Below are 13,929 nucleotides of genomic sequence, written 5' to 3' on the forward strand. Positions count from 1 at the left end.
TGTCACCATGAATTTTTCATTTTTAACCCCAACACTTCTCCACTGACAATTTGGTCACCAAGTATTTTTTTAATGGTTTAACGGCCTCGCCGCAACACGTGGGGTCCTACACTGACTTGGTTATTCTTCTTTTATGTTTGACTTATCAGTCTAATTTTGTGACTTAACACCCCACTACGCGTATGTGTCATTCAGCGTTTTACGTTTTCCTTTTTATGTTTGGTTTACGATCCCATTATAAAGTGCATGTCCTGAATACTATATATATTATTTACCAACTTTAACTCCACTCACATTTTTACGATTTTTTTTTTACTTTTAACCCCTCTGCTTTTCATCCTCATAAATTTGTCACAGAAGATTTTTCATTTTTAACCTAAACACTTTCCCACTTTCAACTTTGATCCCTTATACACATAAAGTGCAGGTCCTGAATACTATATACATTATTTACCAACTTTAACTCCTCTCATATTTTTACTATTTTTTTTTTACTTTTAACCCTATTGAAAATATATGATTAATTCATATACTATACATTTGTTGGTTATGTTTTTTGTTGGGCCTTATCAGTTATGTTACGTTTATACATATTGGGCTAGTCGTGGGCTTAGTATTGTTATAACTGAGCTCTTTTTTGTTATAATTGGTTTTGTGCCAAAGTTATAAACATGTTACAAGTGTGAGGGGTAAATGTATAACATTTCAGGGGGTCAGATCAGTTCATTAGATTCTTGTGGGCCAAAGTGTAACATTGATATATCTGGGACATAAAAAGGGATGTCATCAATAGAGAGAATTGATTCTCTCTCTCATTCACCTACAACACACACAGTTCTCTCTGTTTGTGCAAGCTTGTCACTCCATTCAAGTTGTTATAATCTGATGTAGATCTGTTGTGGGTCTTGTTTAGTTGTTGATCTAGTTATGGATCCTGTATTGTTGATAGTCTTGTTGGTCTCTCTGTATTCGTTGATCTTCAACCTAGTTTGGTCTGGTTGTTGATGATCTAGTGTTGGATCTTGTTGTTGATCCAGTATTGGATCTTGAAGTTTAGTATTTTCTTCATATGATCAACTGATATTTTTATCAGTTGATCTTGTATTTTTGTACATGTTGATTTAGATCTTACATAAGTAAGATCTAGGGTTTGGGGGTGTTTTTGGTTCGGGTTAATCAATAAAGTTCTACGTCACTGTTTTGTCGCTTCTTTTGTGTTCTGTATTATTTCTTTATGCTGTGTTGAGCATTCATACCATTTGACATGGTATTAGAGCAAACACGTAGCTCTTGATTCTGATTTTGGGGTTCCGTTGTGTTCTAGTGTTTAAATATGATTTTTGGTTACCTTGTTATTGTCTGTTTTGTTTTGATTTTTTTAAGTGTGTGCAGGTACAGATCTAGTGGAATCTGTTTAAATCTGGTGTGACACAAACCCTAATTAGGGTTTGTTGACATTTGGAAGGAGATCTCCTATCTTCTTTATTGAAGACCTATGTTAGTCTCTGAAACCCTCGAAGGTTCAGAGCAAACTAACCAGGTGTGTGGTTTATTTATGGCTTGATCAGATCTTGTAGTTCTTGTAAACTACAGTTCTGATCTCTCTTGGAGTTATATGAACCATCTGTAAGATCGTGTCATTTTTTGTTCTTTATTTTTCTGTTGTTGAAATAGTTGATATCGGGGTAGTGAGGACCGGTCTATCTGTGTTCTTGTTTTTGTTTCTGTTTGATGTTATTTTGTGGCTTACCTGTGTTTGCGTATTGTCTTAGTGTTTGTTGTTGTCCATTTTCTGTTATCTTCTTTATTAGAGTTGGCCCTTGCATAAAGACCTGTCCAGGCACTATAATTGATGAACCTGGAATCTGGACACTGATACAGCTTCGTCTTAGGATTTTACATCTAGTTATTTGTTCATCTCTGTCTTATTTGTATTTTTGGCTGATTCATTGGTTGATACTGTTTATCAATGTGATGTGTTATCTGTTGTTGTGAAGCTTTATTTTTTTGCTTGATTCAAATTAGTCTTTATGTTCTTTACAAGTTTTCTCGGGATATGTTTCTTGTACGTTTGTAAAAGTTGTTAAGCAAGTCAAATTTGTTTCTGAATATCTTCACAAGTGTTGTTTTTCAGACGAGTTCTGAATTCTTTAAAGTCATGTGACTTTGTATGTTATCAGATGTGTATCTGATTTTTCTTATACAATCATATGATTCCGTGTTATTTGGATATGTTATATGATTGTTCTTTTGTGTGATGTATACAAGCAATATGATGTTCCTTATGAGTTTTTTGAGTGTATTATTAGTCAAGGAGTACATGAATTCATATCTTTTTAACCTTGAGTCTAAATGTTTATAAGGACTTGTGCTTTTTTGGTTTTTTTATCATTAAGTGTTTTGTGTGATATGTCTTATTGCATGAGTTTTTGTTTCTCAGTGATGGACTTAAAGGCCATTTACTGATTATGAGAATTTGTTTCATAATTGATAAAAGGTTTATTGATGTCAGCTTTAGTTATATATTTAGTTTTCTTGCTTTACAAATTAGTAGTTTGAGTCTTGATATCTTTCTCTACGATAGAGGGAAAATATAATCTTGTTCTAATGGTCTTCGTTGAAGTGGGAAAGTATTTTATCAATGGTTTAAATATTGTTTTAACATTAAAACTTGCCGGCACAAATTTAGGGTTTTAGCCGTATTGAGCCTTATTTGCTCTTCGTTCGAGTATTCGAGTCCTTTTGTCTTGAGAAGTATATTGTCTATTATATGACGATCACCATGGTTTGATCATCTTATGTAGCATCCGGTTTCATCTACATTTTTTGTATCTTGATTCAAAAGTTCTCTTTAATTTGAATGAACAGTTCTTAAGGTTCTTGGGCAAGGTTTGGGTAATAAGTTTTTTTTGCTAATCATAATAATAAATCACTAGGATCTAAATATGTTGTTGTGTGTTCTATTCGTGTGATCGTATCTATCAATTCCTAGGTTTCTTTTTGACATGGACTAAGTACTTCGAACTAAACACTTCGAACTTGACTTGTTTCTTGAGAGGAAAAATAATGCCATGGAAACCAAGTTACAAACATCTTTACAAAAGGGTTATTAATTAGTCAACATGAAGTGTTATGCAAAGTGTTAAATATGTCCGATGTGTTTGGGTATAAAAATGAGGGGGGGGGGTGTTAATATGTTACATTTATAAAATATAAATGGTGTTACATTTTTATATCATTCTCTTCATTTTTATACTTATATAATGTTTTTTTGTTATGAGGAAATGGACTTATATAAAGTGCTTTTATGTTGTTACATGTTCTCACAACTTCATTGTGACATGCATATTATGAATGTTCTCACACTGGTTGTGTATATTTTTTGGGTATCATGTTATCTACTTCTTAATGTCTTGACTTATGTGAATTTTTGTCTTGAGGAAATGCAAATTGATAAGTGTCTTGAATACTGTAAAACTAACTTACTGCTGTGGATTGTAAGTCTAGTGTCTTGTTGTGCTATTAATCGAATTATGTGGTTTGTGTGTTCTCTAAATAGTTGTGTTGTCAAGATTGTTCTTGATGTTTGTGTCAGCCTAGCTATGAGATCTATATGTTGAGGTTTTTTGTCTTGAATATTGCTAAAATGTCTTTTGTTTGCAGTCTTTATGTCTGCTTGTCTATGATCTTGTTTATATGGTTAGTTGAGCTATGTGGTTCATGTTTAACCAATAGTATAGTCAAGATTCTTTTGTATATGTGACAGCCTTGTATGTTATCTCGTGTGAGATATATTGTTCTGGTTTCAAATTGTGTAATTCTGTGTTTAATCAGGATTTGTTTGGCTGTGTCTTATAGTCTTGTGTTTGTCTTATTATTCTCAGTCTTGTTTCTTGAATTGTGTGATTCGTCTTTTCTAAAAGGATCATATGTCTATCTTGTTGTGAGGTTAGTTGATTCATGTGGTTTTGGATGTTTTCTAACAAAGTTTCAAGATTGCTCTTGTATATTGTGGTTGCCTAGATTACTTCTTTGTGAGAAGTTTTTTTGTTCTAATCGTAAAAGCATATGATCTATAATTACAATTAGAAGTGTATTTGGCTGTTATTTGTTGTCTGATGTAGAACTATGTTGTTCTCTTTTGGGCAGATTTGTTTTGAATCGTGTGATTCAGTTTTTGATAAAAACAAATGAATCTTTATGTTCTTTTCAAGTGTTCTCTATATGTGTTATACTTGTTAAAGTCACTAAATGAATAATTTTTTTTTTCTGATGGAGTCAAATTAGTCTTTTACTTTTTTCACAAAGTTTGTTTTTGAAGACTTCATTATGAAGTTTAAAAATCGTGTGACTTTATGCGTCGTTTAGGAATTTGGTTTTTTGATGTAGATTCATATTGTTCTTGTTCATATCAGTTCTGTTATGAATTGCAAGAATTGCTTTAGATTGTTCTGACTTTTGAGTTTATGGCTCTTTGTTTTTATCAGAATTGCTTCTAGACTTATGAAAGTCGTTATTTGATTTATGAATATGAGAAATGGTTGTCGAATCTTGTGATTCTTATTTTACAGAATTATTTTGCATTATCTGATAACTTCTTAGCTTCAACACTGTTAAAAATGTTTGCTGGGTGTGATCCATATATCATATTGTATGATTAGTCATATCTTATGGGTTGAATAAGTCTAATATGGTTGTTCTCAAGATTGTTTCTTGATTGTATGTGGTGTTAGCTTGTATTTTTTTTCTCTTGTGTAAGAGATGTTTTTTGGTTATAAGACAATGTGTAGTGGGACGTTATGCACCCACATAAACCCCATATAAAGCCCCAAACACCATTACGAAGGGCTTTATGAGACAAAAAAATTAATGGGGCGTGATATATATAGCGCTAGTATGGGTGGAGGTTTTCAAACTTTAACCAAACAAATTTAAGCAAGGTTTTTATATTTAATTAATAAAATTGAAAATTGATAATTAGGTATTGATGGGTAGGGCCTTTATGACTACGGACTCTAGTGATATAACGCCCAATAAAGCCCCTGTGTGACGTGGCACGACAGGTGTCGCATAACGCCCCACAAAGGGCTTTATGACTACGGATGGCCTAAAAGTATGTGGTTGTGCATTTTGCAAGAATTTGTGTAGGCTATCATTGTTGTATTGTTGTATGGTGTTCTTAGTCATAACAGTTTATCTGTTTTGTTGACTGTCAGTTATAGAAAGTTCTTTGGTTTGTTTCTCTGTGTTGTTGTGTATATGGCTTTGTTACAAGTGGATAGGGTTGTATATTGCATTGTGTAGTTTTGGTAAATACTTGGTGTTAACTGTTGTTTGTATGTTAAAATCTAGTAAAAGTGCCATATTAGTTTCTTTGAATCTTGTCTTTCATGAGAAGTCTAAACGTTTGAAATAGATCTGGATTTTTTTGAAAAAAATTGTCTGTGGTGTTATTGGTCCTGTTAAGATTGTTTCTGTTTGTAAAATTGCTAAAGGTTTAAGTAGTGAGGTGAATGATGTTATGTGCAATAAGTTGGAAATGGTTAACAAGTCTAATATATGAATGATGGGGGCATGTTGAAAATATATGATTAATTCATATACTATACATTTGTTGGGCCTTATCAGTTATGTTACAGTTATGTTACGTTTGTACATATTGGGCTAGTCTTGGGCTTATTATTGTTATAACTGAGCTCGTTATTGTTATAACTGGTTTTGTGCCAAAGTTATAAACAGGTTACAAGTCTGAGGGGTGAATGTGTAACATTTCATGGGGTCCGATCAGTTCGTTGGATTCTTGTGGGCCAAAGTGTAACCTTGATATATCTGTGGGTATAAAAAGGAATGTCATCAGTAGAGAGAATTGATTCTCTCTCATTGATTCACCTACAACACACACGGTTCTCTCTGTCCGTTCAAGTTGTTATGATCTGATGTAGATCCGTTGTGGGTGGATCTTGTAGCTTAGTATTTTCTTCACATGATCCAGGTTTGAGGGGTATTTTTGGTTTGGGTTAATCAATAAAGTTTTACGTCACCGTTTTGTCGTTTCTTTTGTGTTCTTTATTATTTCTTTATGCTGTGTTGAGCATTCATACCATTTGACAAACCCCTATGTTTTTCATATCTTACAAATTTGTCATAAAACAATTTTTATTTCTAACCCGAACATTTTTTCACTTTCAACTTTGATCTCGTATACTTTTCATCTTTTACAAAAAAAAAAAAAAAAATCGGTTTACGTTTCCGTCTAGCTTTTGCAAGTTAACGTTTTTACGTCTATTTTTTTTGGATTTAACGGCCCCGCGGGCGTTTATAATTCAACGTTTTTGAGTTGACTTTTCATTCGGTTTAATGGTGTTGCAGTAACACGCGAGTTCTAAACACTAGTTATCTTTTAATGTGCACGAGTATCTGCGAAATTGACCAAAAGGATGTTGAAAATTTGACTAATAACAAACGTTCTAAATAAGTCATCTGGCAATTCAAATCCAAGATAACTTTTGGGTCAAATAACTTCCTTTAGATGTTCAGGTTATTTTTCTTTAAACTTAAAACTATGTAATCAAATAAACAAAAAAGTGTAGGTATGTCTAGACAACATACATCAAATTGGATACTTGTTTTCGGCTTTGCAAATTTTAACCTGTGTGTGATGAGACTTGAGAGATTGAGAGACATATTTGATTAGTTACTGGATTTGAAGATGTTTTTTTTATATTTATTTAATTGAGTTGCGGAGACAGTTTTTCTTTTTTCTCTTTTTTTTTCTCTTCCCCATAGTAAGGTCTATCTAAACATTTAGTAGAATGTGCTTGTTTATTCTGCTTCAGTTTTTGCATGATCGCAATGATTTACTATTCCGTGGCGTCAATTATGAGTGGTTATGTTAGACGTACCTCTCTCATGATTTTTTCACAGAATGTAGCTTTATTCTCCTATTAAAATTACAGAATGTAGCTCTTTTCACTTTTTTCTCATAGGTGGTGCGTTAAGTATATTTAGGTCGTATGTTTCGCCTCACCGCTTATTAATTTGTCTTGGCAATATTTTTTTTTTTTCAAAAATAAGAAGGTTCAAAGTTGTAGATATGGTCTTCCGTCTTCTACAGTAAACATATAACATCATTTGACCCATCATGTTGTCCCAATAGTTGAAATGTCCCGATGCTATGAAACTTCCAACAAGTATATAATAAATATCTACACTATAAATAAATTCACATAACACAATATATCATGCACACAAAATCCAATATTTTTCAAACTATTTCATCTTATAACACCAAAACCTAGTAACCCGAACAATATATTGAATCCACCATGTCATTTAAGGAAGAACCACGGTCACCTTTGCAACCACCAACATATGGGAATCTAATCACAATCCTTAGCATCGACGGAGGTGGAGTACGAGGAATCATTCCGGGTGTGATCCTTAATTTTCTTGAAACTGAACTACAGGTTTACGAGTGTGGGTGAATACAGGTTCTTTTTATACTTGATAGAAAACTAATTAAAAAATTCTTAAAATGTAACAGAAATTAGATGGCGAGAATGCAAGACTTGCAGACTATTTTGATGTGATTTCCGGGACAAGTACCGGCGGTATTGTGACGGCTATGTTAACCACTCCGAATGACGAGGGTCGTCCAACTTTTGCAGCTAAGGATGTTAAAGAGTTTTATCTTGAACACTGTCCTAAAATCTTCCCACAAAACAGGTATGCATCAGTATTCAATGTGTGACAACTTTACCTTCTCAATACTGTTTTTGTGACACTTTATGTCGCTATCCCAATCTTAGAACCATGAGCGAAAGCATCATACAAGTAAAAACAAATGTTTGTAGGGTTGGAAATGGGCCGAGTATGGCTAATCCCAATCTCATAGACGGTTGTAAAATCTTGTTCCATACTTCGCTCATTAGTTGTCGGGTATTTATCAGGGATTTACTGGTTAGATATCGGATATATACGCGAGTATTGGGGTATCTCCGACCGTTGGGATTTTTCTTATATAAATTTTTTACTTTCCTTTAAATTTTTATGTTTTTAAAATCTATATCTATACATATAATAAAAAAACCACTTTGAGAACATTTGTCATCATATTAGTCCATGTCTTATGGATAATTATAATTTTAATTTAATCTCTTCTAATTAATTATAGATAATCCTCCTATTAAAGATTATTTAGTTTAATTATTACTTTTATATTTATCCATTTACTTTAAATTCAAACTTAGTTATCTAATTTGATATTAGAGTAAATTACGATTTTGGTCCATGTGGTTATATCACTTTTACCCTTTTAGCCTAGAAAGGAATTTTTTAACGTCTGAGCTCTCAACGTCTTTTTTTTCTAACCCTTTTGGAAGATTCGTTTTTTGGCTAAAAAGGGTAAAAGTGATATCACCACATGGCCAAAATCGTAATTTACTCTTGATATTAACTATATATTTGAACGTTTTGTTTAGTTTGGTATCAAATAGATTTTACGAAACTTAAAATAAAATTAACTAATATTATTTATTATTTCTACGTTTACAAGTTTAAATAAATGGTTAAATTTATTGAGAATTCATTACATTTACAAGTTTTAAATAAAGGGTTAAATTTATTGAGAATTTGTTAACAAATTTTACTATAATATAAGAATCTATTTATATCAATATGAATATATATTTATACTATACTATATAATAAAACATTATTGTGTAACACCTATCATTCATTGTAAGCATTTATTTTATGATTTTCTCGCCTCACTTCCAAACTTATCTTATATTAATTAAATAAATAAATGAATAATGAGCTAATATTAAATTTCATCTTACTTTAAATTTTGAATACCATTATTCTATTTTTCTAATAAAATATGATTCTAAAATTTAAATTACATTTATTTAATCTGTGTAATACACATGGTTTTTAAAGATATAACTCTTTTTCAAATCTATTCAACACGTGTAACATACGGGGTTTTTAAGGATGCATTTTTTTTATTTTTTGATATATAAAATTACATTTATTTAACCTGTACAATATACGAGGTTCATAAAAATATAACTGTTTATTATTTAATATATAAAATTACATTTATTCAAATCGTGTAAAACAAGCGGTTTTAAAGATATAACTTTTTTATTTGGTATATAAAATTATATTTATTCAACCCGTACAATATGTTTCTTATAGATATAACTTTTTATTATTTAATATATAAAATTATATTTATTCAACCCGTGCAATAAAAGAGGTTTTTAAAGATATATCGTTTTATTATTTAGTATATAAAATTCATTTATTCGATCCGTATAATACACGGGGTTATAACCTAGTGATATATTAAATTACGATTAAAAGCGTGTATATCATCATCGCTATAAAAATACTTAAAAACATAAATATATTATAATATTATACTCAAAAAACAAAAGTTGTATTTCATGTCATATTTTAATATATTAGTGTCATCAAAATATATATTACAAACAATAATTTTAATTTTCAATTAATGAAGCTATCAGAATGAAACAGTACTTAGCAATAATTAAGAGAAAATAGAAATAAAAGTTAAAGAGTTTTGGGGTATATGTTTTGGGGTAAACGGATATATAGTTACGCGTAATGGGTTGGGTATAACCTAATAGCATATCCATCCTATACCCGCCAAATATGTTTTTTCAATATCATACCCGCCCTCATACCCGTCGAGTATCAGTTATAAACGTCCCAGATGCTTTGAGTTCCCGTATACCCGCCAGGCTTCGATTTTTTACCATCCCTAATTGTTTGAGGTCTCTTCAAAGTTTAAGGCTATAAATTTATATAGTACTAAGTAATTATATAAATAAAACTATTTTTAAAAATATAAAAATAGCACAAATTGCTTCTTTAATTATGTTTATTACAAGAGTCAAAAATCTTGTCATGTAACAAAGATTCCTGATAGCACCGGTATTCGGTATAGTTTACCATAACAAATTTGAATACAACTCTGTTTGCAATGTATTTATATTGGAATACGGCTACATATTCAGCTTTTAAGAAAACAAACTAATGAACACAAATCACAGAGAAAAATCAAATTAAATGAAATTCAAATGGATTAAAGGCGTATATTATGTATACCAAAAGGGGTGAGAATGAAGTTTTTCTTTAAAGAAAAGTCATTATTCACGCCTACCTACGGGTGAAAATTCGGTCGCTATCGGTTCTGTGGTATCGATACGGTCGGACACCCGTATCTGTTAAGTTCGAAACTAACACTTAATGTAAGCTTATGATACCAAGCAAATATTCTATTATAAATACTGTTAAATAATATTTGTATTTGTGTATATATTGTCTCTATTTATTAGTTTATTTATTTCAAGTCTATATATTGTATCTTGTAACCTTTGTAATGTGAATTAGACCGTTCATATGGTATCACCCATCAACCCAATTGTAGTTGTGCTCCCATCTCTTGGCTTTTTCCTCCTCCCTTCCTTCCCTGCCCGATCAAGTTCTCCTTTCTTTCCTTTCATCGGCTATCTTCATCTCCTATTCCTTCCTCTTCATCGATTCTATCCTTCTTTCCCTTGTTCATCATGTCTTCATCTTCTACTTCAAATCCGATGTTAAATGGCCTTGCTCCAATGATCGCCATCAAACTTAACCCTAACAATTACATATCTTGGAGGACACAAATGAAACCCATTCTCACTTACCAACATTTGTTGCCACATGTTGATCGAATTCTCTCACCACCGAATCCGACAATTATGTCCGGTGAAAAAGAAGTAACAAATCCCAATCACACTACATGGCTTAGGGATGAACAACAAGCCATCATCCTTTTCAATGCCTCTTTATCTGAAGAAGTTTTTTCCATAACTGTTGGGCTCTCCTCGGCCCGTGAAATCTGGATGGCTCTTGAAGCCGCTTATTGCAATGCCTCCGTTGAAAGGGTCCAAAATCTCCGGGACAATCTCCGTGCTCTAAGAAAGGGTGAAAAATCTGTGGCTGATTTTGCACGGGCTTTCAAGGCTATTTGTGACCAATTGACGGCTATCGGTCACCCCATTGATGCTATGGATCAAGTCCATTGGTTCTTGTGTGGCCTCGGTACGTCTTTTCAAAGATTCTCTACAACTACTCGTTCGGTATGTCCTATTCCCTCTTTTGTTGACCTTGTTGCAAGTGCCGAAAGCCATGAGCTTTTTATAAAAAGTTTGCATGGAACAATGTCCAATGATGATTCTAATATCATGGCTTTCATGGCGCAATCATCCACTGACAACAATAATAATTCGTTGAGACCTACTGTGGGCGGTCCTTCTGTGCACAGTGTTCCACAGGCCCAATATGTTCCCAGGCCCAGTCGCTATAGTACCCATCGGTCTCATTGGCCTAACTTTAATCAGAATATGTACATGTACAAGGGCCGCAATAGGTCCAGTAGGCATGCTGCCAATAATTTTAATAGGCCCGTTTGCCAGTTATGTCAAAAGCCTGGTCATTCCGCGGCCCAATGTTATCATCTTGCATCCTATGCTCCGTTCACCGTTTCACCGGATCAGTTGGCACAAGCTTTCCATGCTCATTGTCAAATAAATACTACAGTCCCTGATTGAACGTCCGACACTGGGGCTACCGCACACATTGTGTTTATTTTCTCTATTTCATTAATAATTTATCCGAAAAGTCAAGAAAAAAGTTAACCACACCTACATATTTTGTAAATAAAAAAAAAATTATCAAACACATGCTTTTAGAGAAATAATATTTCCTAAAGTTAAATAACTTAAAACCCTATATTATTTAAAGTAGAAGGGTGATTTCAAGGAAAAAAACAGACATTGTTTATCGAAACATAAATCTTAAATGTCTAGTATTATTGGAATCGGAATCATGATTTGTGTTATCTCATCTTTTGCACTATATGTAGCAATCCTTTCGCTCCTGCTACAATGTGATCAAAGCTTTATCGGGACCAAAATATGATGGCCAATACCTACACAAGATTATTCAAGAAAAACTACCAGAAAAACGACTACAACAAGCCTTAACAAATATTGTGATTCCAACTTTTGACATCAAATATCTGCAGCCTGTGATCTTCTCGAGCTACCAGGTATCTTCTGCACCTGAAACAATCAAATTGTTTTCACAAATCAAAACTGTCATAACATAATTGAGGAATTTAAGGTTTAATAAAACAAATGATGTCTTTAACAAACTGAAATTCCTGTTTGTTTGATCAGTTGAAGAATATCCCAAGCCTTGATGCCAAGATCTCTGATATATGCATTGGAACTTCAGCAGCCCCAACTTATCTCCCTCCCCATTCATTCCAAACCCAAGATTCGGAGGGAAAGTTACTTAGAGAATTCAATCTTATCGATGGTGCGGTGGTCGCTAACAATCCGGTAGGCCAGCTTATAGTAGCTTATAGTTTAAATGTTTAATAGGAGGTGATTAGATCTATGTGGTTTTATCCAAATACAGGTTATATAACATACAAACTACATTGATTATATCTATTTTTGTGTAGACTTTGGCTGCGATAAGTGAAGTAAGTAAGGAAATAACCACAGGAAGTCCCGACTTTTTTCCAATAAAGCCACTAGAATATGGCCGGTTTCTAGTTTTGTCATTAGGCACAGGGTCTCAGAAATTTCAAGAGAAGTATGACGCTACAAAGTCTTCTAGTTGGGGCATTTTAGGGTGGTTAGCCGGTGGTGGCTCTACTCCATTGGTGGATGTTTTCACTCAGGCTAGTGGCGACATGGTTGACTACCACATCTCTACCGTCTTCCAAGCCCTACATTCAACAGAAAATTATCTCCGAATTCAGGATGACACTCTATGTGGTGACTTAGCTTCCATGGATTTAGCTACCAAAGAAAACTTAGAGAATCTCGTGAAAGTGGGTGAGGAGTTGTTGAAAAAACCAGTAACCAGGGTGAATCTTGGCACTGGCCTATATGAGCCTTATCATCATACTACCAATGAGATGGCTCTAAAAAAGTACTTTTTATCTTCAAACTATTTCATTATTACGATTTTCTGTTAAAATATATAAGTAGTTAAATATTTTCATAATTTAACATTGTTTTAAATATGATAGGTTTGCAGCAATACTCCACAAGGAGAAGTATGTACGAGAACTAAGATCTCCGAATACTAATAGAGGAGGCATTAATCAAAGAAAGTTGATCAAAGACCCAAATAAACTTTCGGAAAGAACGCTAAACTCGGAGTCGATTCATCACTCTCTTCCACATTTACACAAGCTCGACATGAACTAAGATTTCCCTATTTTGTTCAACTAACTTTTATTTGGTTTATTATGTTTTTAAACTAGTAGTTTATTCTGTTTGGAGTAAAATCTTTAGTTTTTGGAATATATATATATATATATATATATAGTGAGATAATGGAAAACTTCAATGATTTTTCATTACACATACAACCCCTATAAATACACAAGAAGTTACAAAGACTAGAAGAGACAATTTCTCCTATTTACATATTTAGAGGATACACTTAATTACAATTGCTATAATTTATCATATGTTTAATATGAGGGCAACATTTGTGGGATTGCCTAATATCCCCCGTCAATGGGAGGCGGAGGATCTAGACGAAGCATTGCTCAAAACTTCTCAAAAAGTGGCTTTGGAAGACTATTCGTAAAGATGTCGGCGACTTGTTGGTCCGTTGAGATGAAACGAGTGTGAAGGCGACCTTCAGCGACTAATTCTCGAACAAAGTGATAGTCAAGATCTATGTGTTTGGCTCTTTTGTGAGAGATTGGATTTTGGCTTAAAAATAGAGCATTTTTATTGTCACAAAATAGCGTTGGAGATCCCGGTGGTAAGGCATGAAGCTCTCGATGTAGATGAGTGACCCAAATAATTTCTGAAGCCGTGTTTG

The 13,929-nt window shown here is 33.1% G+C and overlaps 1 pseudogene; it reads left to right on the forward strand.

Moving 5' to 3' along the window:
• The first annotated feature begins 2,979 nt into the window (after positions 1 to 2,979).
• Positions 2,980 to 13,367, forward strand: LOC110914110 (annotated as a pseudogene).
• The last annotated feature ends 562 nt before the right edge of the window (positions 13,368 to 13,929 follow it).

Source organism: Helianthus annuus, chromosome 2 (assembly GCF_002127325.2).
Source record: "Helianthus annuus cultivar XRQ/B chromosome 2, HanXRQr2.0-SUNRISE, whole genome shotgun sequence".
NCBI lineage: Eukaryota > Viridiplantae > Streptophyta > Magnoliopsida > Asterales > Asteraceae > Helianthus > Helianthus annuus.